This window comes from Harpegnathos saltator, unplaced genomic scaffold (genome assembly GCF_003227715.2).
Source record: "Harpegnathos saltator strain DR-91 unplaced genomic scaffold, Hsal_v8.6 scaffold708, whole genome shotgun sequence".
In the NCBI taxonomy this organism is placed as follows: Eukaryota; Metazoa; Arthropoda; class Insecta; order Hymenoptera; family Formicidae; genus Harpegnathos; species Harpegnathos saltator.
Genome location: NW_020230547.1, coordinates 476,963 through 502,500, shown reverse-complemented (window position 1 = coordinate 502,500; position 25,538 = coordinate 476,963). Strand labels below are relative to the sequence as shown.

Genomic DNA, 25,538 nt, shown 5'->3' with positions numbered 1-25,538 from the left:
TGGAAAGCGAACTCGGTGCTTGGAGAGAGAAAGATCGCTTCAATCGGAACCCGTCGAGCGAGAGATAACCAAGTGCTCCAGAGACGCAACCGTCACATAACAACAAAGTGCTCGCCCTCGAAGATCGACATTCGTCCTTTTTTTTGTCCTTCGCACACGAGGATTTTTCATAACGCTTGCGTTAGTCCCAAGACGAAACCCGATCGGCTTGGGACGATTCGCGGCGGTCGGCTTCGCTCGTAGGAGCCCTCGCTGGAGATTCCGTCGGTCGCGCGTGTGTGAAGAGGAAAAATAACAAACAAAGCAGTAAATGCGTCGATACGGTCGGCTCGAGTAACTCTTACTTGAGCGCCTCCCGCGAATATCCGCGGTAGTCCGGCGAGCCGCGGCGCGGCAAGAGACGGTACTTTGCTGTTGCTTCGAGGCGAGCTGATGGCGGGATGGGAGGAAAGTCGCGCACCATCCGAGAAATTCCAGCGGAATGTCCACTAACGCACGCACGTGAGCACGCGCGCAATTGCTCGCGTGCATAAGCGCGCGCGGGGGGGGGGGGGATACGGAGGTACACCCGGAATAGATGAAGACGAGTCGGGATTGGGAACGCAGCGCGGCAGGTATGCCGCGAATTCGAGGTGTGGCAGCACTCGCCCGCTTTCCTCGTCTCTCCCGAGGGAAAGCTCCCTCCCCTCTCCCCTTGCGCCTCGTCACGACTGCCCACTCGAAGAGAGTAGCACTGTGTGGCAATTGGAATCGCGCGTGCATTCATCTCAACGGCGCACCGTCCTCTCCATTCCCGACATTCTCGCCCCGCACTCTTCGTCCGAAGCGAGCGACAAAGGCCGCTCCGGACGAAATCTCGAGGCTAGCTGGTCGCAAAGCGGACACGACACTCGACGACGCGCGAGCGGTTCTGCTCGCGCGATGATGAATTCCCTGGGTGAGCGTGGAATCGTCCTGCCGCGACGAGTGCGTAAAAATGTTCTCCCGTCGTGACAACAACTTCGTCAACAACTCCGGCGAAAGAGCTCTCGGAGGCGGAATCGCCGAGTCTGAGAGAGACGAAAATCCGCAATTCCGCTCGCGCGATTCGTCCGGCGCTGTTTCGAGCGCGGCTCGAGTGGACTCGCAGCCGAGGCGCGATCAGACGCGCGCGTGTCAGCCGATTGTATCTCGGTGCGAAGCGCACGGGATACTTTTCCGATGAGAGAGAGAGAGAGAGAGAGAACGAGCGGAAGCCGCGGAGCGAGCTAGCAATTACATAATAAAGCAAATCGAAGTTACTTCATGCCGAGGACAGCGTGTGTATATCGCGCGTCGTCATTTGCATCCGTCGGCCGCTTCGTACACGAGCGTCAGCGCTTTTTGCAGCCGGCTCGCATGACCCGGCAACTAGCGGCAACGAGTACAAAGTCGTTTATTACACGTGGAGAGTAGCACCGGATATTAATTGGCGTGATTCGACGTGCCGATGGTTTTTTTCTCAGCATCGAGGTATTTCCGCGTTGCATAAATCGCGCACCGCTCTTGCGCGCTCGCGCGCTCGCGCATGCACGCGACCCTCGACGGCGCGCAGGTATGAAATAAAGAAGACGCACGGCACAATAGGTCGAATGCGGCCGCGCGCGCGCGCGCGCGCGCGGCGAGGAAGACGCGGCAACGAGGGGTCGTCGACGAGAGACTACGTGTCGCGCCCTCGTGGGTTCGGCGCAGCCGTTACGGGTCTCGCACAACGTTGCAGCAGAGACTTAATAAGAGTCTGGACCTGAGAGCGGTTTTGGCAACATCCTGAGAGAGAGAGAGAGAGAGAGAGAGAGAAGATATACATTCATACACTATCTTTCTCTTTAAGGGAGGAACTACATGCGGAAGACCGTTTTCAAGGCTATTTTTAGGAATTTTTTTTACAGAAGCGGTAAAATCAATGGACTTGAAATTTTTACAGTGTATTCATTAATGTTCAAAGTATAAAATAAATTTTATTGAATCACAAGAACCGATCCAATTTGTAATTATAGGTAAAAATGCAGTTATCCGTTTGCGATGATGCGTTTGCCGTCGACATAATTCCGAGCCTCTCTCTACTACTCTGAAACCAAAAAATGAGAAAGATTTTTAAAATATACGGTTGCCATTATAGCCCGTACCAAAATGAAAGCAGTGAAGCCAAGTTTGGAAAAATAATGACTGCACAAAAAAAGTATCAAAAATGAAACTTTTCTCAATTTGTAATCATGTTTAGAAAAAATGAATAAAATAATATATAACTGTGCTCGCGAAGTGGGGGCGAAAACTACATGTCCACTGTATATCGTGTAAAAATTTCAAGTTATTCGGTCCAGTAGTTTTTGCGCAACCGTGTCGACAATTTAAGAAAATGGTGTTTCCAGATAAACGCGTTTAAAGTCTTGTGTGTACCTTCCATACAGATAGTAACAAATTTATTTTATACTTGGACATTAATTAATGAATACACTGTGAAAATTTCAAGGATCTATTGATCCTACTGTTTCTGTTAAAAAAATTCGTAAAAGCAGCCTTGAAAACGGCCTGCTCTGCGTGAAATTCCCCCCTTAACCTATCCTTTTCTGCACACGCATGCGCCACACGCTACTCTGGATATGAAGCTGCTCTGAGACTAAAAGTTAAAAAAGAATTGTAGTAAAAAAATGTGCAGTTTGAAAATAGATGCGAAATGCAAAATAGAGATGAAAATGGACGGATATGCAACGGATATTTTGTAGTAATTCGTCACATAAACATCATATATGAAGATATTTCCTGGAGATTAACATTAACTACAAGGAATTTTCTAGATTTTTAGTATACATTAGCAGATACTAAAATGAGCACATGTTAAATTTCATTCTTTTGCAATGTTTATTCCTTATTCGTGTTGCTTAAAAACGTTTATGTCACTGGTAAGGTCACATGATTCAAATATGAGCGGGGACTGACAAAGCTTGCCGGACCGATCGGAAGTAGCGCTCTTATGTCCAGACTCTTATCGGAGGATCTCTATATGTTGCAACGGCAATGAGCGCTCGCTCGAGGAAGCAGAAAGCTCTGCGGCGGAAGAAGCGCGAGAGGGATCGCGAGTCGCGCTCTCAAAGTTCCGAGTTTTGAGCTAAGCAACCGGCAGTCCCGTCGCCAGCATCATGCAAATGCATCGTTGCGCTTTCGTGAGCGATAACGATTACTCGTCGCCGAGAAATCTCGGCGATTTTAAGCAGCTGGTGTTGACAAGCGAGGACGATAATCTCGAACGGGGAAGCCCGCTCGCCCTCGATAAAAGCGAGCCGCTCGCGCGGCGAAATCCCCCGCGCAACGTGTTCGCTGTTGAGTTTCCGTTTGTCAACGGCCGCGGTTACACGGCGGACGTGTGAGACACTGAAGCGATGTAATACGCGATTCCGCGACTTTTATTCCGACAGCGGGAGGAAAAACGGTACGAAGCGCGTGCGCCGGCGCGGAATTTATCGGTGAAAGTCTTCGTCGCGCGATCGAAAGTGAAAACACGCATTTTCCCGCGGTGGGCGCGCCGCGCGAATGCACTTTGCAGACGCACATGTCCGCATTTGGGAAATCCTGTAACGAAGCTCATATTACGCGCGTCCTTTCGTGCACTGCGCGGGCACGAGCCGAGAGAGCGACTGCACGAAAGATACAAGCGAAAAATGTGAATGAAACATCGATAGAGAGAGAGAGAGAGAGAGAAAGAGAGAGAGAGAGAGAGAGAGAGGAAAAGCAGGACGAGCTCATGTTGCAGGGAAGACCTACAGGGCTCTGCAGGAACGGTCGTGATTTCACGCATGCGAGTTTTATGAGATGCTGCACTGATAGAAAAATATAGTTGAATTAACTATCTCGCTATATTTTATAGTTCATTTTGGCGTCAACCATATTTTTATAGTTCGCGGAAATCTGCAAGATATAGTAGAATAAACACAAATATATAGTCAATGATTGTCTTAAGTAATTGTTTAGTTACCTTTACCACATATACGGTAATCTCTCATTCACAAATATAGTGAGATTTAATATTCATATAGTTACAGTTCTGTCATCATTTAGCAACGGAGTTACATATGGAATAATCACCGCCGGCGTACATTTTCACAAGATTAGGAAAGTCTGTCTTGCTCCGTTCGGCTCGAGTCGTCCCCGAGAGCTGACATTCGCGCGCAACACGACGAAGATCTCCTTCGACAAGCTCATGTTCGAATTCGGCCGGCCTGCCACACTGAGAGAAAAGTATATGATATTTGGAACTATAATGATATAGTAACTAAATTACAGTCCGAAATATCATATTTACAGTAAGTATTACCATAATATCGGTAATAATTACGATATAGGCATAGTATAACCATATAATATTTTTACTAAAAATTATAGTAAGTTAAACTAAAATTATTGTACGGATGTAAATATAAAATGGTAGGTAAAAGTAACTCTTTTGTATAGTCAATATTAGCAGAATATTTGCTAAATGATGACAGAACTGTAACTATATGAATATTAAATCTCACTATATTTGTGAATGAGAGATTACCATATATGTGGTAAAAGTAACTAAACAATTACTTAAGACAATCATTGACTATATATTTGTGTTTATTCTACTATATCTTGCAGATTTCCACGAACTATAAAAATATGGTTGACGCCAAAATGAACTATAAAATATAGCGAGATTATAGTTAATTCAACTATATTTTTCTATCAGTGCAGCATCTCATAAAACTCGCATGCGTGAAATCACTCGCGAGGCACGCATGCGCCGAGGCGAGCCGCAGCACGCCCGCGCGGCAAGTTCAACATCCAATACCCCGAGAGCGAGAGAGAAAGAGAGAGAGAGAGAGAGAGAGAGAGAGAGAGAGAGAGAGAGAGAGAGAAAGAGAGAAGGAGCGAGAGATCGGCGTCGGTCTTGGCGAATTCTCGCGGTCTAAGAGAGCAAACAAGCGAACGAGCAAATATAAATAAATATAGGGGGGATTCGCGCGCAAGAGAGAGAGAGAGAGAGAGAGACATAGAGAGGCATCGCGCCTCTGTGCGACGAGGACGACGGCGCAGATCTACGCGCGACTGACTAGAGCGCGATCCAGCATCCACCGTATGGAAGCGACCAGCACCAGGAGTCAGCGAGAGAGAGAGAGAGAGAGAGAGAGAAAGAGAGAAACACATCCGGTACCGAGAATAGCGGCATTGTGCTCTCCGTTACGCGGCGAGCCTCACTTTTTCGTCAGGCCCGGCTGAAAAGCGCGCAAGGGTACGTGCGCGCGCGCGTATACCTGGGCCCCGTGGAGCAAATCTTGGGTCCATTAATAATATCGCCGGTGCAATTATCGGGCCAGCTGCCGCGCTCCCTTGGGGCCCCTCTGGCCCGCTCGCGTCGGCCAGGTAGGCCGGAGCCTACCTTAGAGCGCGCGTTTATTCTACACATGCACCCGGCGCGTAGACGTGTAGACGTGCGTGTAACGCGTCCCTGAAACTCGGCCAGGTAGATATACATCTCCTTGCTTCTCTCATTGCGCTCGCCTGCCCTTTCCGAGATAGCCACGTCGGCTCGCGAAGACGAAGAACAGGACGAGGACGAGAACGAAAGACAGAGACGGCGAAACTAAGCTCGCGTCCGGCCAACTCTGGAGCAGTTTTTCGATATGGATCAGCTGGGAGGTACTGGAGTGCTACTTGCTCGAAGTAGCATCGAGCACAAATCTTGCGCGAGGGGGAAGAAGCGCCGGGCGACGTTGGTCGGCGTCGACCAATAGACCAAGCGGGATGATGATCGGGGATATTTTTTCGGCCGGCCGCGTGCATCCGGTAAATATCACGGAGACGCGTCGAGATTATGAGAGGACACGAGATCTCCCGGAGTCACCCTTCAGCTTGCGCGCCAACGCGCTCCTCGCGAGATATTTCGGAGCGGAGGGGAAAAAAAGATACGAGTTGGCCGGCGGCGAATGCCGATGGAGTCTCCTGATTCTCCAGCGTTCGGCACGTCGCGGTTCCGCGGCGCGGACGTTTATCGATTCATCCCGCGATTATAAACAATATTGGCATGCGCTAATTCAATGATTGCAATTAAATCACTCAAATAATGCCCGCCGCTGCAAATCACGCAACGCTATCACGTCCCTTCCACCACTTACGGCAGATTATAGTTCGATATCCGGCAGTACCTCAACAACGGTCCGGCATATATCACCGGCAAAGTTTGCCCACCGACAATTGCCCTCCTCCTCCTCCTCCTCCTCCTCCTCCTCCACCCCCTCCCCCGCCCGTTCCCTTTCTCCTCCTCGTTCCCACCGTCGGACCGTGACGAATGTATGTACATCATCTCGCGGCCGCAATCTCGTGCCCGTCGATTCATTAATTAATCGCTGGACACACATACAGAGACCGCGTGTTCGCGCACGGTGGCAATTACCGGCGCATTGTCGCGCATAAATCATTAGCAAACGCGTCGCTTCCATAATTCGGTTAATTTGCAGTGTTTTTGCCGACGTAATGTAACGCACCGCGCGACGCCCCCTTTCCCTCCCTTTCGCCGCCTCCCCCGCCAGCCCTCGCCACCCCACCGCCGCTTGCCTTCTCTTATCTCAATTATCTCGTTAGATCGGCGTTAATTTACGTAACAATGACGTAATCGACGTCGCGCGCGCGCGCGCGCGCAATTTCGGGAGAGACGATTTGGCGCACAAGCCGGGAGAACGGCAACCGTAAAAAGCGCCGCCATTTGAACAAATTATATATATATATATATATATTATATAAATTATATATATATATATATATTGTGCATATTATATAACGTAGGCGCACGCACTGAACTCAACATCGCAACAACTCAACTCAAGTTAAATTGACAGGTCCGCGCGGCGGCTCGTCGGTATCTTTTGGATGCAATGTAAATATTTTTTCATTAACCCGGAGAACGAGTTTCGTAATTTTAGATAACAAATTGATGCGTGGGCGATGGCATCTTATCCAAATTGATTCACTACGATCCGTCGGTCGGAACATTCGACGCGTCCGATGATGATATTTAATTACCAGGTGAAAGATTACACCGTCATGGGAAAATTAGTAATTGTACCGAGCGAATAATCGCGCTGAAATATGATGTTTGTATTAATTTGATTCGACATATATTATTATATTCAATACATGTGTATGATTTTTCGTAAACAGTTCACCGGGAATTTTTATGCGATAACCGCAATCAACACACTTATATATGTGTAATAAGCGTTATTACTATTACCGTTTACTATCATTGAATAAATCCCGAACAAGGAAGTGTGCTGTTAAATTACATTCGTGGCTTCATTAAATCGTGCGACTGATAAAATCAGTGATATCTTATCGCGTTCGGGCAATATAAGTTTCTAACTTGAAATAACAAAATTCACTGCACGCGCTGTGCCGTCACTCGATATTCGAAAGAGTTAAATTTAAATAATTGAATTCGTTAACTGAATAATATTAGCCAGCGAAGGAAAATCGATCGCGATTAAACTTGTATTATTAAAAGATTTATCGCCATTAAAATATCAAGTACCACCGCTTTATCGACGGGAGAGATTATTTGAATTATGATACATTTTAGTAACGCAAGTATATAACGATACGCGAATTTAATAATGCGAATAACATAAAAAAGCGGCCGAATCGGAGTAAACGCGAATTAAATATTTGCGCGACAGAAAAAAGGTTTCCACGCGGGATATTTGCACGAAAAATCCCGACGGCACACTTTTGTGTTTATGAACGGCTCAGTCTTCACTTTCTCGGCTGATCGTCTGATAGCAGTGGAATTATGTTCAGTATGTATTTATCGATAACCTGAAGATAAGGCGACGCGACGCAAAGAGCACAAATCGTCCGCTTCGAATCGCCGACCGTTCGTGCTTATTGACGTACGCTACTCCGGCGATTCTAGCTATTGTATTACATATTGCCTGAGTTAACCCTCGTCAACGTAGGCGTCTTTGAGACTCACTTTTAAATTTACACAAATATCACGACGCAGAGATGAAATTGCGCGCGTACAGCGCGATATCATCCTTGCAATGTAGCTCCAATACTGACGGGTCTCAATATAAGAAATAAAACTCTTTTTTCCGACATATAATCAAAATGCCATTAGAATTTTATCAACGAGTTTTAATAAAAAAGCCAGCCAGAGGGTGATGCAACTTTTATATAGATTTACGGTAATAGTAAAGCGATAATAATTAATCGATGAGGCCAGATTTGCCGCGCACTTTATTATCATTGTCTGACAGATTTTCTCGACAGAATGTGAAGGACCGCCAGAGAGGACCGTTCCTTTAAAAAGTTGTAAGTCACATCTGCTTTGTATCAGCGACGGATGGACATTGAAACATGACTATAGCACAAGAAATCCCACATTACTACTTGATGCTTCACACACGATGCGCATTAACTGTTCGCATTTTTTGTTTGAAATCTAGAGTCTGCCTGCATTAATCGCGCCGACAGATGTATCATTTATCGAGATTCTAATGCACCTAGAGAAGGGCAAATATTCATTGCAGACAGATGTCGTGATTACTTTTTATCTTCAACTGCATTGTACAACCGCGTCCTCCCTCCCATCTATGATCCTTCTATGATCTAGGATCCCTCCTATCATGATATTAGGTATATGATTTTAGAACATGTATTCCGTTTCAATGAGTTGTACGATTATAGATAGTATCGTTCAAACGTCATATTTTTATTAATCCAGTTCTATCAATTTTTAATATGTATCGAGGATATGTATATCCTTTCACTCGCACGTTGCAACATTTTCGCGATAAGCAAACAACTTTACATAAGTAAATATAACATTCGATAAAAAAAAAAGAAAAAAAAAATATATATATATATATATAATATAGTGCTGCTTATTTTCGCGCACGAGGTATACACACGAGGTATCCAATTCTTTTTTCGACAGTCCCCATTATACGGGGACCCGTACAAGCATAATCTCAAAGAATGATTATTTCCACTCTCCTGTGCAGCAAATGCTCGGTCGTGACTATCAGCTTATCGCAGCGCGTGTGAGTCAGTCATTAATAAAAGGGTGGCCCGTGCACAGCGTGAAAAGCGTGGAACCGAGGGTTCGTATCGATCAAATAACCATCGGCCATCATGTGTGAAGACGCGGAACGAGGGCTTTAGCTTCCTAACCAGCGCCGTGCTTAGTGATTTTCACTAATTCCACGCTTCGTAATAACGTTCAGGAAAAACTTGGCGATAAACGCGCGCATAAAATAACTCGACACATTGGCATTTTCAATCCCCCCCCCCCTCCCCTTCGCCCCTGTTTCTGTCATTTGCGCGCGAATTCCGGAGAAATATTGCACGTAATATCGTCGAAGCTTGATATTCGAAGCTCGATTTTTTTCTTCGCGGGTATCCGACGCTACGCGTTGCTCAAGCTGACAGGATCGAAATTTGAAGCGACAAACCAAAGCAACGTCACTGTTCCAAACCTGCAATTAGCAGAGAGAATTTCAGATCCTTCCGGCTGAAACACGTGAGCCGCCGAGTCCGTTATAACGTTGTAACTTGCGCTTTACAAGATATCCTCTTTAACGTGCCGCGACGAGACGTACCCGGTGCTCAACAAACTCGCGACGCTTCGAAAAAGCAACTGTGCCGCACAATGCAGCACGGCGGGATAAATAAACGGCGGAGTAACTCATGATAATAAATACAGTGCGGATCACGTCCGGAAGAGTGCATGCTTTTTTACATAACCACCGTGCTTACGTATATGCGCAAAGCTGCATTGCCATGAAACTGGGGTCGATCTATTTGACCCCCCGATATACGCGCATGCATTACCGGATAATACACGTGCGTACATTAATTACGCGTCGGACAGACCACGCGTTCTCCTTCCCTGCCATACTTCCCCCCACCCACTCTCTCGCTCCCTCTCTCGCTCTTCCTCCCCTCCCTCCTTCTCTCTCTCTCTCTCTCTCTCTCTCTCTCGCTCTCTCTCTCTCTCTCGTGCCCAGGAAGCTTCGTATCGAATTTATCAAAAACACGACGGGAAGCCCGTGGGATGATAGAAGCGAGGAGAAAGTGAACGTGGCCGGCGCGCACTCGCGAGCTCTCTCGTATATCCAACATACCGAATGATGCTGCGTTCCTCGTTATTGCATTTAGAAATCCCGCTTACTCCCACGAATTTCATTCCGGGCGGATTAATCGGCGGCGGCGGCGGCGGCGGCGGCGGCGGTGGTGGCGGCGGCGGCAAGAGGGGGAGCGTCGTGAAAGAGGGAGTAAGAGAACAGTACAATAGTCGGCGTGCGAGACAGGGAGAGAGGGAGAGAGAACGAGAGAGAAAGAGAGAGAGAGAGAGAGAGAGAGAGAGAGAGAGAGAGAGAGAGAGAGAGAGAACGAGAGAGAGAACGAGAGAGAGAGAGAGACAGAGAGAGTAGGGTGGAAAGGGGGAAGAGAATCGTTCGCGTTTATCCGAAGTGTCATATTTTTAGAGATTCGCGTAACTCGCGCGACCGGTTTCGCGTACTCAGTTCCTCCCAATTGTAGAGCGACGGCTCGCTCATGAATACATGAAGGATAACCGAGGATACAAGTGTTATAATGCCGATATAAGAACGTACGTAAAGATTTAACCTTCGCAATTGACCGACTGCACGTGTAAAGGACGGCGCAGTAACGGACGGCAATGAATATAGCAACAATGTGTCATTACAATTCGCATCGAATTACCAGGATTGAATAATACATCAAACTCGATAGGAATTATTAAAGTTTGTATGTAAAGTTCCTTTCGATACGCACATGTTTATCATTGTGCGTGCGACAATGACAGGCGACAATTACATCTCAGCGCCGTATGGAGGGAGAGAGCGCGGCGTTGTGCGACATTACGCAAGGCACAATTTTCAGCGCTCCGTGTAACGAACGTGCGTATATAATAACGTAAGTTGCAGAAGGAGCACAACCCAGTTCTAGAAAACCTTGTTTTGTATATGCATGCAATTTGTCTATCTATCTGTCTCTGTGTGTGTATGTGTGTGTGTTTGCATGTATCCGTATATATGAAACGAATATAACCTACTATTATTATCGCGAGTAATAATAGCAATACAGCTGAACTGTGCAGCTGAGCCGCTCGTCGGTATACGGAAGCACGCATTCTCAAACGAGGATGTCGCAACGCAGCTCTCTCGCGTAAATTGCATCGCGAAAATCGTACGCATCGATTGCGCGCGAGCCGCGTCATAAAAACGCGCGGCTCGCGCGCGATATCAATTAGAATGCCGCGTGCGAGGAATATTCCAAATAACGATTAGCGAATTTTCCAGCCTTTCCAATGTCGCATCGATCAGCCGCCGCGATACCGTGATTGATAGCGGCTGTCGCGTTCTGATGCGAAACTTTAGTATATCCGACTGACAAGCCGCTCCCCGACGCGCGGAAAGGCGAGTAATTAATTACACGGAATGACAGCGATTGTGACTGCGATTGGAGGGCGGATGAGATTTTGAATTAAATTCGCCGATTTCATTCCCGCGCTCGCTCGCTCCTATTTGTCCCGACTGATTCTCCCGATTGTGCGGAAAATACACTTTCGCGTCTTTGGCGTTCAACTTTGGCACGCGTACCCGTCTCCGCTGGTATTTCGCGAATTTCTACCTTGCGCACACCTCGATAACGGCACACGTCGCGACGCCGCGCCGCGAGCAGATTCGTCGAGGAGAAACTCGCATCTTTGGGCAGACTCGCGACTGCGTCTCGCGTCGAGATACAAATTTCCGTGGCGAAATTATACGCGCGGCGCGCGCGAAAAGGCGACGCTTTCGATTCGGCTTGCTGCGCGAGGGCCGCGAGTACGAGTGTGCGTTCACGCACACGACTGTCACACCATATTCACGTTGCACGAACCGATTTATTGATCACTTGCGTCATACGCCATGCGATGAGTATGCATACTTATTATGCCCGGATGTCACGATGAAAAATGACATTTTATAACTGTTTGCACTCTACACACACACACACACCCCGTCTGTATTTCCATACGAAGGCAGGAATAAAGAAAGTCGAATTGTTAATTGTGTGAAGAAAGAATAGCTAATATCATTACAGACGTAAGACAGTGATGAAGCAAACGATACGAGCGGATATGCCAATGTTAGGCGCAGAAGCATTCTGAAAAGTCCGCAAGCTTCAAGAAGAGGCAGAACCGACGCCAGTGCATTTTGCGCAGGCAGGTAATAACTCGATATCAACATTTCGGAGAAACCGGTGTCCGCTATTTAAGCGTATATATATATATATATATATGTCAACAAGCGCGAGCAACAAGATAAATATCTGAAAGTCCAAGAGCGTGACGTCAAGCAACAAAATACAAAGCGACACACGGATCAGGATTGCAAATTGCTGAAGAGTCGGAAAAAAAGAGCGAGAGAGAGCGAGAGAGAGCGAGAGAGAGAGAGAGAGAGAGAGAGAGAGAGAGAGAGAGAGAGAGAGAGAAGGAGGGAGAGAGAGAGAGAGAGAGAAAAGAGAAATGCAAACGGGAAGTGTATCATTTACGTGAGAGAATAAGAAAGAGAAAGGATATGAAACGCGCGCATACAATGGCGATGGAAAAGGCGAGGCCGGCGGGGAGATTTGAATTCACTGTAGATTGCATTTCGTGCAAAACATCGCGAGCGGCAAGTGCTCGCGACGGCGTTTCACGTTCCGCAAAAGAACTCAGGAATGACAAATAGATGTCGTCGAATATGCGCTCGAGCGCGACGGTACGATCGCGACGAAGGGACAAATCCGTCGCAGAGCGGATTCCGCACTTTATGCCGCAACGACACCGGTCTACCTGCGCTACATTCGCAATGTTCGTCCGCGACGCGTGAGGCAACGTTTACAGACTCGCCGCTTGATTATTTGATCAAAGTTCCGGCGATTAACGCAACGCTAAAATTGCAAAGGAGAAGAACCGAGCGGCAACTTTGGGCGGCCGACACGCCGAGCATACCGGATACTTCCGAACAGCTCGGCCGATTTCTTCCGACGCGTAACGGACTTCTGATGGAGGAGAAATTCCCCCGATTGAGGAAGAAACAAAGGAAAAATCGAATCTCAAGCCTGAATAGTTACGAGTAACCTCCGTTTGATTCCGGCACATTTGTGCACCTTGCACCCGAAAGAATGTGTTTTCCAGAAATTAGTCGGCGTTTTCGTCCGCAGGACAAACATTATCTGTGAGGTATCTCTTTTTGATCACCGCTTTTTGCAGACCCGCGTCCTCCACGCGTATAATAAATTTGCAATTAGAGATAAATATGCACCGGACATTCCGTTTAATTCCCACTTTGACGTCACATAATTAGCATAAATAATAAATAAAATAAAAGTGCAATTTGCGATTATCAGATAGAGTGTAAATGTTGAACCGTGGCTGCCCGGGATAACAGTGCGGGATAATAAGCATCCGACAATGAGCGAACTCGAGTCGGTACTTTAGAGAGATTGCGCACAAACTGAATATTTGATCAGACCACGTGTCCGGTCAAGCGATAAAAGAACTTACTTGTGCAAGTTACCAAATCAGTTACGTAATCGAGCAAAATGAGTAGTCGCTTATTATACTGCAGGTAATCGTGTGTCAAGTTCCTCCTTTATTTCTCGACTCTTTTGTTATAACACTTTGTTATAATGCTTGTCCGATTGATAACGATGACAATTATTATTGTTATTATTATTATATGATACGGCAAGTACAATGAAACAAAAATCACAGAAAATACACTAACTTAAATATACATGAAATGCAAAACAGAGACCATTGCGTAGAAGAAAGTCACTCACGTTCGAAAAATGATGCAAACTTGAGCTTAGGCTTGAATACTCTCTTGCACAGAATACTCTGTTTTTTCACGTTTACCATCAGGTAGTTAAAGTGGAACTGGCTGTACAAAAACCAAAATGGGTAATGGTTTGAGCCATCGTTGTAGAGTAGGGGTGAGAAGTATACAATAGTGCCATCTTCAGCCGAGAACTGGTGATACTATACGAAGCATAATGTATGTTTAATTCACAAATAAACCAAGGGAAAGGAATTGGTCGATCAAGTGAGATCCAAGTGAGGCGCAAACTCGCGATATCGGACGCTTTAAAGAATCTTTGAACGAGAGACAATCGTGAAGTGAGAAAACTGTTTCGAAGAATATCGCGCGGTAAAAATTGACAGGACGCATAATCACGGTAGCGTAAAATTACGATGACAGATCGGAAACGGGAAAAAAGTTGCAACACGCGCAGCGCACTGTCGCACTGTAGTATCCTAGCAGGTGACTTATCATCATCGACTCTAACACAGATGAACATTATCTAAGTCACAACAACAACGTATCCGTTTCTAAACAGCAGAGATCCATCAAGATCGAAATAAATACGAAGGCGGTGGCCCACTTCCTTGCGTGAATACGTAAGTGTATTACAATGCAATAATATAACCGGATTCGCCTGAGTGTTGCGCAATATATGGCAGAAATATTTGCAATATTGTAATCTCGCGATGGGACATACACATCCACGATGTGTGTTGTCCCATCTGTGATCTCTCTTTTGTATTGTAAATATCAAGATGGTTTCCTCGGAAGCCTTTAGAAATATCTCAAAAAAATACGGGACGACGCTTTCCTCGTAGAGATAACATATTTCCTTCAGCATTGATTGACGAGAGCACATACATCAGGCGATTCCCGATGAGATTTGACAATCCGCATGTATGTTATTGCGCACTGTCGGAAGCCGAGCATTTCGTAAGTGGGAACAAGTTGCCGGCTCTCTACCGGTTTTCTAGTATTAAATAAGGCTATAAATGTTCTCAACGATCAATTAACTTCAAGTATTAAGAAACGTGGTGGACGAATATTTTATGACCACATCGTCCGATTACATGACAAAATCCTCGGAAAAGTGCCCCGGAAATAGACAAGGCAGGAAGCAATGCAATCCGTCGCAATTAATTGATATTGAAAATATTGTTGAATTAAGCAAAACTTGTAACTGTTGAATCTTAGTGAACAATTCTGCGTAATATCTGCATATTTACTATCGGCCAAAAATGTTGCATCGTTATCAGACGTCAGATTAGCAGATTTTCGACACCGGCCCGGTCGCAACAAAGATCTTTGAGACTAATTCGTTCACGGAGAACTTTACAAACGTCTCGAGATCCCCCCTCCTAACTTTAACTCGATATCAACAACCTGAAATTGAGATAAGGCTTCTATAATTATAAGCAGTCATTAGAGTAATCTTTCAATTACACAAATTGTCCAATATTAAAATCCAATATTAAAATGAACTGTTAATACGAATATAAGTGAGAGATGGACATTGCGTGATTAAAACAAATTATTAGACCTTAAATAAACGGACTGTGTGGATTTGACGACTACATTTAGAAACGTTTGCGCATAAGTCTGTGGGTCAGCAAATTATTTCGCACTCCTGCAAGATCAATGGACACACAATCCCGCGCTAAAAGAAAAATAATATGCCAAGTGTGCAAGATAGAAAATTTTTTATGTCAGAAAATGTCAGAAAAAATCTGTGATGACTAATCTGGTTGAATAAAATATTATACTGCGAGGGAGCAGGAGGAGGAGAGATGTGTATACATAAAGGACCGTACACAGCGCGCTTCACACAGCTTATCAGACTTTGAGCAAATTCGTTTCAACAGCTAATCTTTCAAACCGGAAAAAGAAACGAGAATGTTTACCGCCAATCGCGCATATCGATACGTCTGCTCGCAAGCGTAACACCTCTACACTCACACGACCCACAAGTTACAAGATTCCACTTTTGTGACATTTGGTCGCTACTTTTGAGTACCTTCGGTACAACCATGCAAGTAGCAGTTACTCTTGACGCGTGACTTTCATTGCATGCATTTCATTCTCTCTTTCTCAACGTTAAGTTCAAGTTTCTGTGCCAATTGTTGTTTGCGTTGCTTCTGGTAAGAAATCGAACAGTCCACAGCGTCTCGAACGGTCGAAGTCGGACATGACTCCGCTCGTGAATACGTGAGTATTTCATCGTTGTGGAATTTTGCAACGCCGCGTTTCGCTTGTTTATCCGAACGGCGTTGCGCGCGCGCGTCGCTCGCACACACCCGACGCTGTTTTGCGCGGCCCTCGAGAATAAGCTGCGATTGTACGTACGCGATGCATCTCCTCGCGGATTCGCGGATCGCCCAAAAGGCGGCTATAGCTCGCCGGAGATCTCGCGGGACTTTTTCGCGCGCGCAGCGCGCGGCGCACTATAAAAGCGCGCAACGCCGAGGCAACGAGCAGGACGGCGCAATTAACGGCGTGGGCCGTGGTCGATCGTGCAATTAACTTTAACGAACGGGCGGCCTTGCGATTAAACTTAATTAGTATCGCGGTAATAACTCGTTAATAATCAGAGCCGTGTGTATGGGAGCGTGGTTCTGTGTGTTCACGGCCATGCACGTGCACGAGCGCGCATCGTCTCTCCCTCTCCCCTTTTCTCTCCCCCTCTTTCTCACTCTCTCTCTCTCTCTCTCTCTCGCTCTCTCTCTCTCTCTCTCTCTCTCTCTCTCTCTCTCTCTCTCTCTCTTGAGATGCACGAGTACTCATTTGTGGATACACCGCGGGTGCGCGCGTATGTGCGTATGTGTGTATGTGTGCATGCGTGAGTGACACACGCGAGTGCGCGAGTGCACGCGCGCGCGCGTGCGTCTGTGTACATTTATGGGCCTGTGTGCGGATAGGTTTCATATTTACGTGACGACGACGACGACGACGACGACGACGACGACGACGACGACGACGACGACGACGACGACGACGACGACGACGACGACGACGAAGAGAAGGAAGACGATGCTACACGGTCTCGACACTGAGCGATGACTGGGAGAAGACGGCTCGTTTTCACACCAAATCAAGAAGCGCCAACAAATAAAGCGCACATTCAGCACCAACCAAAGAAGATCAGAGATCAATATAAAATGGAAGCAACACGACAATGCATTCACTGGCCGCGTCTCGGCTCGAATTCGCCTTTGATGTGCCGCGCACGTAGTCTCTGTGAAATTACCTTCGCTCTTTTTCCCTCTCTCTCTCTCTCTCTCTTTCTCTTCCTCTCTCTTTCTCTCTCTCTCTCTTTCTTTCTGTCAGGTCTGTCTTCTCTCTTGATCGCACTAGCGGCTGGAAAATACCGAGTAACAGCCCCCTGCGCGTCCTGAAGCACGTGAGTGTCAGCCGGAACGATGAAATCGGCCTCCGATGAGCTTGTGCGGAAGCAATCGCAGCAACTGGACGGCCGAACAATGTGTGTGAAACCGAACGAACGATCTCAGCGTACAAACGGCTACCGGTGTGGCATCGCGTGGCTCCTCTTCATTCTTCCTTTTTCTTGCGTTCCTGCTCGCGTCGTTGGCACCACTACTCTACCGAAGAGCGTCCTTCTTGCGCGCGGCGACACTGTCCTGTCGCGTTACTTCGGGCGCGATATACGAATCCGAGCAGCGTGTGTAAGATCAATGAATCGCGGAGTACGCGCACGCCGCTCCCGCGTAGCACGAGAGTTGAACGAGCACCGAGCGAGTAATTGCGTGAGTAAAAGCGTGCACACCACCGTCTCCTCTTTCTCTCTCTCTCTCTCTATCTCTCTCTGTCTCTCTCTCTCTGTCTCTCTCTCTCTGTCTCTCTCTCTCTCTCTCACTCTCTCTCTCCCGGATGACGACGAGCGAGGCGGCTGGATAGCACGATCACGAACCTGATTGCGGGGCGGCGCACCGAATTATGGTCCGCTTTACGCTTTCGGCGATCGCTCGCTCCCTCTACGCCGCGCATCTGCCTCCTTGTCGCTCTCGCGTTATCCCGCTCGCACTTGTGCTCGCTATTCCCCACTACGCATACGTACACGACTGTGGCCCTGTACCAGCTGTGGCGGTGGAATCTCCCCACCGCTCGCACAGTTGGTACAGTGACTCTTTATAGCGCAGACACTCTCCCACCACCAGGGACGCGTTCTCCACTACGGCCGGTATGACGCTCTCCCCACCAGATACGCGATACTCGCGCGCTCGGTAGCATTGCCCCCTGTGCCCGCTGAGTCTGGAGAATGAGCGCGAGAGGGGCAGAGAGAGAGAGAGAGAGAGAGAGAGAGAGTGAGAGAGGGAGGGAGGGGGAGAGAGAGAGAAGGAGGGAGAGAGGACGAGGGGGACGCGGAGACGCGCGCGTTGCCACTTTATACGATGTAGCTGCGGGGATGATGACGGATACGTCGCTGAGGCGAAGCGCGCGTGAGGATGCTTTACGTCTTCCGGTGTGAGGTTTTAGCGCGAGAATGATTTTCGTCGCGAGCGTTTGAGAATCCGCCGATGTCGGCTAACGAGGCAGGATGTTTCTACTTGTGCGAGGAAGCACTTCGTGTCGAGAGATGCCGCCGCGTCTTCCGATACGTCTCCGGGACCGAGATTATTTCCGCAACGACGGACGTTTCCGTCGTTGCTGGCTGAATTGGGACGTGTTTCCGATTCGATCGGGGGTGGGGGGCGGGACTCGGATTGATTTGAGCCGAACTCCCTAAGTATCGGGCGAAGCATTTCTTCAGGATCGCTCGATCGCTCGGATTATCTGTCAGCGAATGTAATAAATTGTTCGAGTGGTCAAAACGAGCTCGTCCGAAAGGATGATGAGGAGCCAAATTTGAGCTATTTGAGAAATTAGGGATTTAATGAAAGTTGATTGGACAATGGAGAGCACACATGTGTCTCGCCCATTCTGATCTCTCTTGCTACGTGTGCGATTGGCGAGATTGATTTTTCGGTAAATTTAATGATACCCCTGTAAATTTTTTATCACGACATGAAGCTGCTTTTATTCCCGGTGCGGCTAAAGCGCCTCCATCTTAGATCTTAGATAGGAAGATCTTAGATATTTAATCGCTGGTGCTATATTTGAAATGCTGAAAATACACATAGCCTCCAAAGACGTCTTTAGTGTCATAGTTTCGGAATAGAAAGTAATCGATGCTGCAACGAGGATATCCTCTCGTGACTGATAATCGAATTCTCAAGACGAGGTCACATTTTCACGCCATTCACTTCGCCGTGTGCGTTATTTCCGTGCGATTCTGCATTTTTCCGCGAAGCTCCCACTGCATTTTTAGACGGCAGCGAAATTTTGAAGAACGTCTCGTTGAACGTCGGTGAATGAGATCGAGTGTTTTAAAGACAACGCTGCGAGCAACTTTGCTTCCGGCACCGGACACGACATCGTTTAATTACTCCCGAATGCATTTCCCGATACATAGAGGCGATTCCAAAAATACATTAAATCCTCCCACGCTCGTCATATGATTCATCCGATGTGTAATACGATGCCTAATGTCATTTGAAGCCTAATAGCTTTTTCAAGTAAAGATTAAGTCGCAAAGTGTAACAAAAAAGAAATAATAAATCTTGAACTCCGGTAATTACATATATTGGTAATTACAGACATTAAATCGCTATTAAGTTACATTACTGATCGATTAGGATATGGATTGTAAGAGCGCAGACCATTTTCGTCCTCGTAAACGAACAATTCTCCCGTAATCGTTCTTACACGTATTCATTTTGGTAGCAAACTAATTGCCATAATTCGACGCATTCCGTTATTCGTCAGCCTATGAGAATCGGCTGAGATGAGTGCAGCTTCGCAAGACGAAATCTTCTCAACCCACAAGAGATTACCCACGTACAGATTACGATCCATCCATCAATGATAACGATCATCCTCTTCTCCTCATCCCCTCTTTGACATCTTGCAAAATGTACTTTCTAAGCGCAGCCGCCAGCATGCAGCACCGCGCGGTGAACGCTAAGCTGGCGGTTCTCTCGCCACCCTTAACGCGATGTCAGGCGATCGATAGTCCATAGCGAAGACACACCCAGGCGCAAGCACGTCCTTATCAGAAGGTAGCGACCGAGCCGAGGAGTGCCTCAAGTGCCGGCGTTACCGCTGAAGGTCGGTAAAAGGGCGGCGTGGGAAAAGTTGCGCGCCGAAGGTGGAGCAAGTCCATGCGCGGGAAGTGCCGTGCTCATTGCACTTTCGCCAACTCCTTCTTTCGTCTCGCTTCCTTCACCCTCCGGTAGATGTCGGCGTCCGCGAAGCCGCGCGAAGGGTTGCGAAACCGAAACTACTTCAGTGGACCGCGCGCAATCCTTTCGCGAGCAGGATCGGCGTTCCTCGATTTGCGCGCCTTACAGGTAAAATCGACCTCCCCTCTTTCGTGGGAGAGAGCAACCGCATTGTTTATGACAGCGCGGGGGACACGCCGAGAGGGGTCCCGCTCATATTTTCTTTCCCGCGTAACATTTTTTTATCATCTACCTGCACGTCGCTCCGGATTAATGCATTCCGCGACGCACGCTTGCTCGGCGGCAAGTCGAATACTTTACGATGACGTTGCGGTACACAATCAGCCCGTTGCCTCTTTATTTATTCAAGTGGCGATTATCTATTTATTTATCGATAAATTAACGCGAGGACTAACGTCAGAAATTTCCAAGTCGATCCGTGAACGACAGAATTCGTCCGTTGAATACGCGGTTATAACGATTCTTGCATGTTTTTTTTCTTTTTTTCTTTTTTTACTGATAACCAGCGCTTAATTAACTTAATGCGTTTAAACTGCTGTTTTGAACGCGCACTGCGCAATCACATTCTAATGCGTCTTTAGAGATAAACAAGCGCGCCGTGGAAGCAGAAGGAAACGGTCGGGAATTAAGCCGTAAAGTAGCAGAGAGATGAAATATCGCTTGTATAATTTCACGAGTTTACCGTCCAACTGATGCTAAATTGAATATCCGCCACGTTGGATACGACGCTTAAAAAATATAAATATTTATATTTTTTTATTTATAAATGAAAATAAATACATATCAAATGCGCACAATGTGCCCCTCTTTTATTTGCTTCGAGAAGTACCTAGAAACAGAAATATCGTGCAGTTTATATGCAGAGCGTCATGAGAGAGACATGATAATACCGCGGAGCTTCGGTATGAAAGGGAAGAAGAAGCGTCCAGCTGACAGGCGACGTGACAGGTTCCAGGGAAAACAAAGTCGCGAATCCGATACTCCCTTTCTGAATAAAATGGCGCTAATAGTGGCAACGGGCACACGTATTGTCGTGTCTAATTGACAATTGTGATCAATTCTTTCGATCGTTCTTTTCGCTAATTTCAGTCGTCCTGGGCTAATTAACGCGCGACACGTAACATTCATTCAAGCTGGACGTTGCTCAGTCAAATACCGCTCGATTAAATTCATCGCGCATCTTTTATATCCGAAGCCGCGAGTGCTCAAATCCGTCGGAAGTGAAAAATTATCGAATTAATAAGCAGGATCTCGCAGCCGTGGCGGCGTTAGCCGTCGCTCGACGAAATCGAATCTCACATTTGAATATTCAAGTATCGGAATATCGACAGGTGCACACGACAATGCGTGGATATTTTAAGAATGAAATAGGCTCTAACTGCCTATCGGCGATCGCGCGATGACGAACGTCGGCTTTGTTATTCCGGATGTTTGAGGAAGAGACAGGGGCACATCGAAATTACGAATAAACGCCAACATTCCGTTGCGTTATCAGCGATGATTTTTCAGAGACAAACGATGCGCCATTTCGACGGAGCGTCGAAAGCTCCAATGCTCTGGCACAAAAGCGGCACTTACATTCAGTTTTGTTGGGTCGTCATTTTAAGAAAGCCCATTCGAACAACCTGCATTATCGGTGCGAAATGCTACGACTTACCGAAAATACGAGGGCAGTCTGAAAAGTTCTCGGGCTAACAATGAAAGAAAATTTTTTTTCGCCGTGAAATATGTTTTACTTTTCAATATAATCTCCTGAAAGTTCAATACATTTATTCCAACGTTTTCCCAATAATTCGATACCATCATCGAAGTGTGATTCCGCAAGGTTCCTTTCGCTCCGGTGTACCCAGTGGTGGATCCAAGTTTCATCAACAGCTAAGAAACGACGCTTGAAATCCATTTTATTTTGCTCAAAACGATCCGAGCACGCCCGCAGAAATACGCATTCGAATGCGCTTTTGCTCAATTGTCAGCAAACGCGGCACCCATCTTGCACAAAGCTTTTCCAACTGGTGCAGCTACTCGAATGATTTGACAGATCGAATGAAATTTTACATGGCTTTATATCAGGGATGCCACTTTCCAATACAATTATAGTTCGACAGTTTCTAATGCCATGTAATGGTATGTATCTGGTCGAGAACTTTTCAGACTGCCCGCGTATCGCAGCACGGTCGCGCAGATAAACCCGAACGAAAGACCCAAGCCCGCGGCCAGCAGGACGCGATCCTAACAAGTCCTGTAGCAGCAAGCCGGGGGGCAGCCCACTGGTCCGGGTCCCAAAGTGTCATCTTTCGGGAGCCTCAGCCACGTGTCCCGCGCGTCTATCTCGGATCTAACGTCGCGGCGCGAAACGCACCCTCGGCTGCGCCAGCGCACGCGATCGATACCCCAGACCAGGGGTTTTCGTCTGTTCGCGTGACGTCACAGTGCGCGAACCAAGCCGAAGCAAGTAGCGAGCGTAAGCTACCGAGGGTGACCGAGGTGATACGAGTCGTGTTAGCAGCAGCCCGTCGACGCGAGCACGGCCCCGAGAGAGCTTTACCGTCGTTTCGACGTAGTGCCCGCTACATCGGCCTCGTACGTTTCACTTGCGAAAAGCACTCCGGCTGCTCGCGCGAGTCGCGTCCGTGAATTCGGGATCTGGCCGAGCGTCGCGGCGCGAGTCTCGTCCGATCGCTGGCTCGATCGTGAACGTCGAGCGGGAAAGTGACAGCTCCGAGTGGTGTGCTCCAGTCTCTGTCTCTGTCTCACGGGGGACGCTTGGCTCGGCAGGCAGGAATAAGAGTCCCGTAAGTCTCTCGAGAGCGCGTCGCGACGCGAGGACGCAGGAGAGGTAGAGAGCGTCGCGTGCGACGAGGACGACTCACGTCCGTGAGAGTCGATCAGCGCGCGATCGCCCACGGCGCAAGGTCACCGCCGCGGATCGGCCGATTATCCTGCGGTGAATTCGGTCCAGACGTGGGGACAAGCGGCCGCGACGCGAACGCTGTCCGTCTCGTCTCGCCAACAGCCGCGAGAAACAGCTGTACCCGTCCGCCCGATCACGCCGCCGGCGTTTTCCACTGTCACGCGTAAGCTTTCCGCGTAGCGGAAGAGCGTGCAACGGAGAGCGGACGGACAGACAGCGCGCCGTGTCTGATCATAGGCAAGCCGCAACCCCTTCGGGTCGCGGCGCAGCTGAGCTCGACCGGGCGCGACCCACAGCCCTACATTCGCGGTCTGCGGCGTGACCTAACCTCATCTCACCCCACCTTCGAGCGAGCGAGCGAGCTTCGTCGCCACCCTCCCTGTTTCAAGAGCCGCGGACGACGACAGGATCCGACGCATCCGAGTCCTGTGCTCTCTTTAGCTTTGCTCTCTCTCTCTCTCTCTCTCTCTCTCTCCCCCTCTCTCTCCCCCTCTCTCCCCCTCTCTCTCTCTCTCTCTCTCTCTCTCTCTTCATCGGAATTTGTCGCTCGCTCATCGTCGTCCGCTTTGTCCCATTGTGTTGCGACGTGTTGCGACGTGTTCAACGACACCTTTTGTCTCGTCCGGAGGATTTTCGAGCACGACTTTGGAGTTTCGAAATTTTTTATCGCTGCGAGGTTTTGCACCTTTCTCGCTCCCGTTTCCGCGAACCTTTCTCAGCGGCGAGTCGATACGGTGATCTCGATTCTTTCTCGACTTTATTGACTTTACTGCACGTATGTGATTTTTAAGATGGTCCCCGCGGAGGGGGACGGAAGGAGCTCGATCTGACGCGTTGCGTGCAACGCGGATGCAGCGATCGGTATCGTGTGTGTGTGTGTGTGTGTGTGTGTGTGTGTGTGTGTGTGTGTGCACTCGGCGAAATACGTATTTGACCTTGGCGAGAAATCAATCATTCACCGTATAGCCGTAGCCCAGAGACAATGCCTCTCGATGATGGTGCCGTTAATTAACGACAAACGATTTGACGGCCGCGGATCGACCTCGTTACCGTCGTAACGATCGTCGCGATGACAATGACGACGCCGCAGCGCGCTCGGTAGCTCCGGAGTTTATGAGGACGTCCGCTTTAATATTCGCCCGGGAAACCCCGTCTCCCAAGCATGCGCTTCCATATTAACAACAAAGTGCCGCATCTTCGATCGGCGTCGTGGCGCCGCGTTGTGTCCCTTCCGATTTTCGGCGGTCCTCGCGAAAACTCCTCGCCGTCGTCCTTTACGATGCGGAGCTCGGCGAGGCGATTGTCGATGCTCGATGCCAACGACAATCGCCTCTTGCTTTTGCCGCACTACTCAGCTACCGACGTGCGCTGACGCACGACTGTACGTCACCGACACGCGCGAACATTCCGCTCTCGCGAATAAGTGTCGAGCGCCGCGAGTAATATTTCCTCGATTAACGTCGTCGCGCGCGATACAGCGACGTTACGGACTGTTAAGTAAACAGAGTCTCGCATGTAAATAGACGAGACCAGATGGAAAGAAAGTTGTTGGTAAAGCCCGAGGAGAGAGAGAGAGAGAGAGAGAGAGAGAGAGAGAGAGAGAGAGAGAGAGACAATCGGCCGAGCACACGGTGCGTAACAACGAGGAGAGCACGTGTCGCGTTCGCGAAATTGTTCAATCTGATAAAATTGAGTTGTCTTCCATACCGCGCGCAGTAACAACGGCGAAATTGAATTCGCGATAAGTGAGGATTATACGAAGCGCGTCGTAGCAGCGTGTGAACGAACCGGCGGCTTACCTCGCGCCCGCACAACAACGCACGAGAACCGATAAATCATTACGCCGCGTGCGATCCACCTCGTTGGCCCATTAAGAGAAAAAAAGGGAAAGAAGACTCGACGTATCGCTGTATAATCACGGATATTGAAGAAATACCTCGAAATCTATCATCTGTATCGTCGATCCTTCATCCGGATTCTTTATTTTTACTTTCGTCCGCCTCGTATTCTCCGGCTTGAGGATTTGAACATTGACAAATGACGGGAGAAAGGGAGGGAGGGAGGGAGAGAGAGAGAGAGAGAGAGAGAGGGGGAGGGGGGGTGGAAGGACAGAGGGCAGAGAGGAATGTGGTAAATGACTGACTGCGTTTGCGATATCACGATGATGTGCAATTCTGCGGTGGCGCATTGAAACCTTATTGAAATCGTTATCCCGGTTGCTCGGGACTCGGTTTTGTTCAACTATCTATGTCACCATAATGGCTTTTAAATAAGAGAAGAAACGCGTCATTTGCGGTCGATTCGTTGCAACGCGCGTCGAGAGAGAGAGAGAGAGAGAGAGAGAGACACCATTCGATCCGCATAGCGGATTTTCGTGTAATTTCGCATGCCACGCTACGCTCGCTACGCAAAATCTGATCTATCGCATCTGATTAAATG

General features: G+C 48.1%; 2 protein-coding genes across 13 annotated transcripts in view; one reads left to right on the top strand and one right to left on the bottom strand.

The window, feature by feature from the left end:
* Positions 1-18,103, bottom strand: part of LOC105187799 (protein abrupt) — a 93,445-nt gene extending 75,342 nt beyond the window's left edge. For 2 of the 4 annotated variants that reach the window (XM_025305678.1, XM_025305681.1), the window contains exon 1: positions 17,137-18,103. The gene's annotated coding sequence lies outside the window, so the exon portion shown is untranslated. Of the gene's footprint in view, positions 1-9,512; positions 9,957-17,136 lie in introns of those variants that run through there. The other 2 variants (XM_025305682.1, XM_011148813.3) reach the window with 2 other exon arrangements.
* A 4,542-nt stretch (positions 18,104-22,645) lies between these two features.
* Positions 22,646-25,538, top strand: part of Ca-beta (Calcium channel protein beta subunit) — a 96,829-nt gene continuing 93,936 nt past the window's right edge. For 4 of the 9 annotated variants that reach the window (XM_025305690.1, XM_025305691.1, XM_025305689.1 and 1 more), the window contains exon 1: positions 22,648-22,980. The gene's annotated coding sequence lies outside the window, so the exon portion shown is untranslated. Of the gene's footprint in view, positions 22,981-25,538 lie in introns of all 9 variants that reach the window. The other 5 variants (XM_025305688.1, XM_025305686.1, XM_025305687.1 and 2 more) reach the window with 4 other exon arrangements.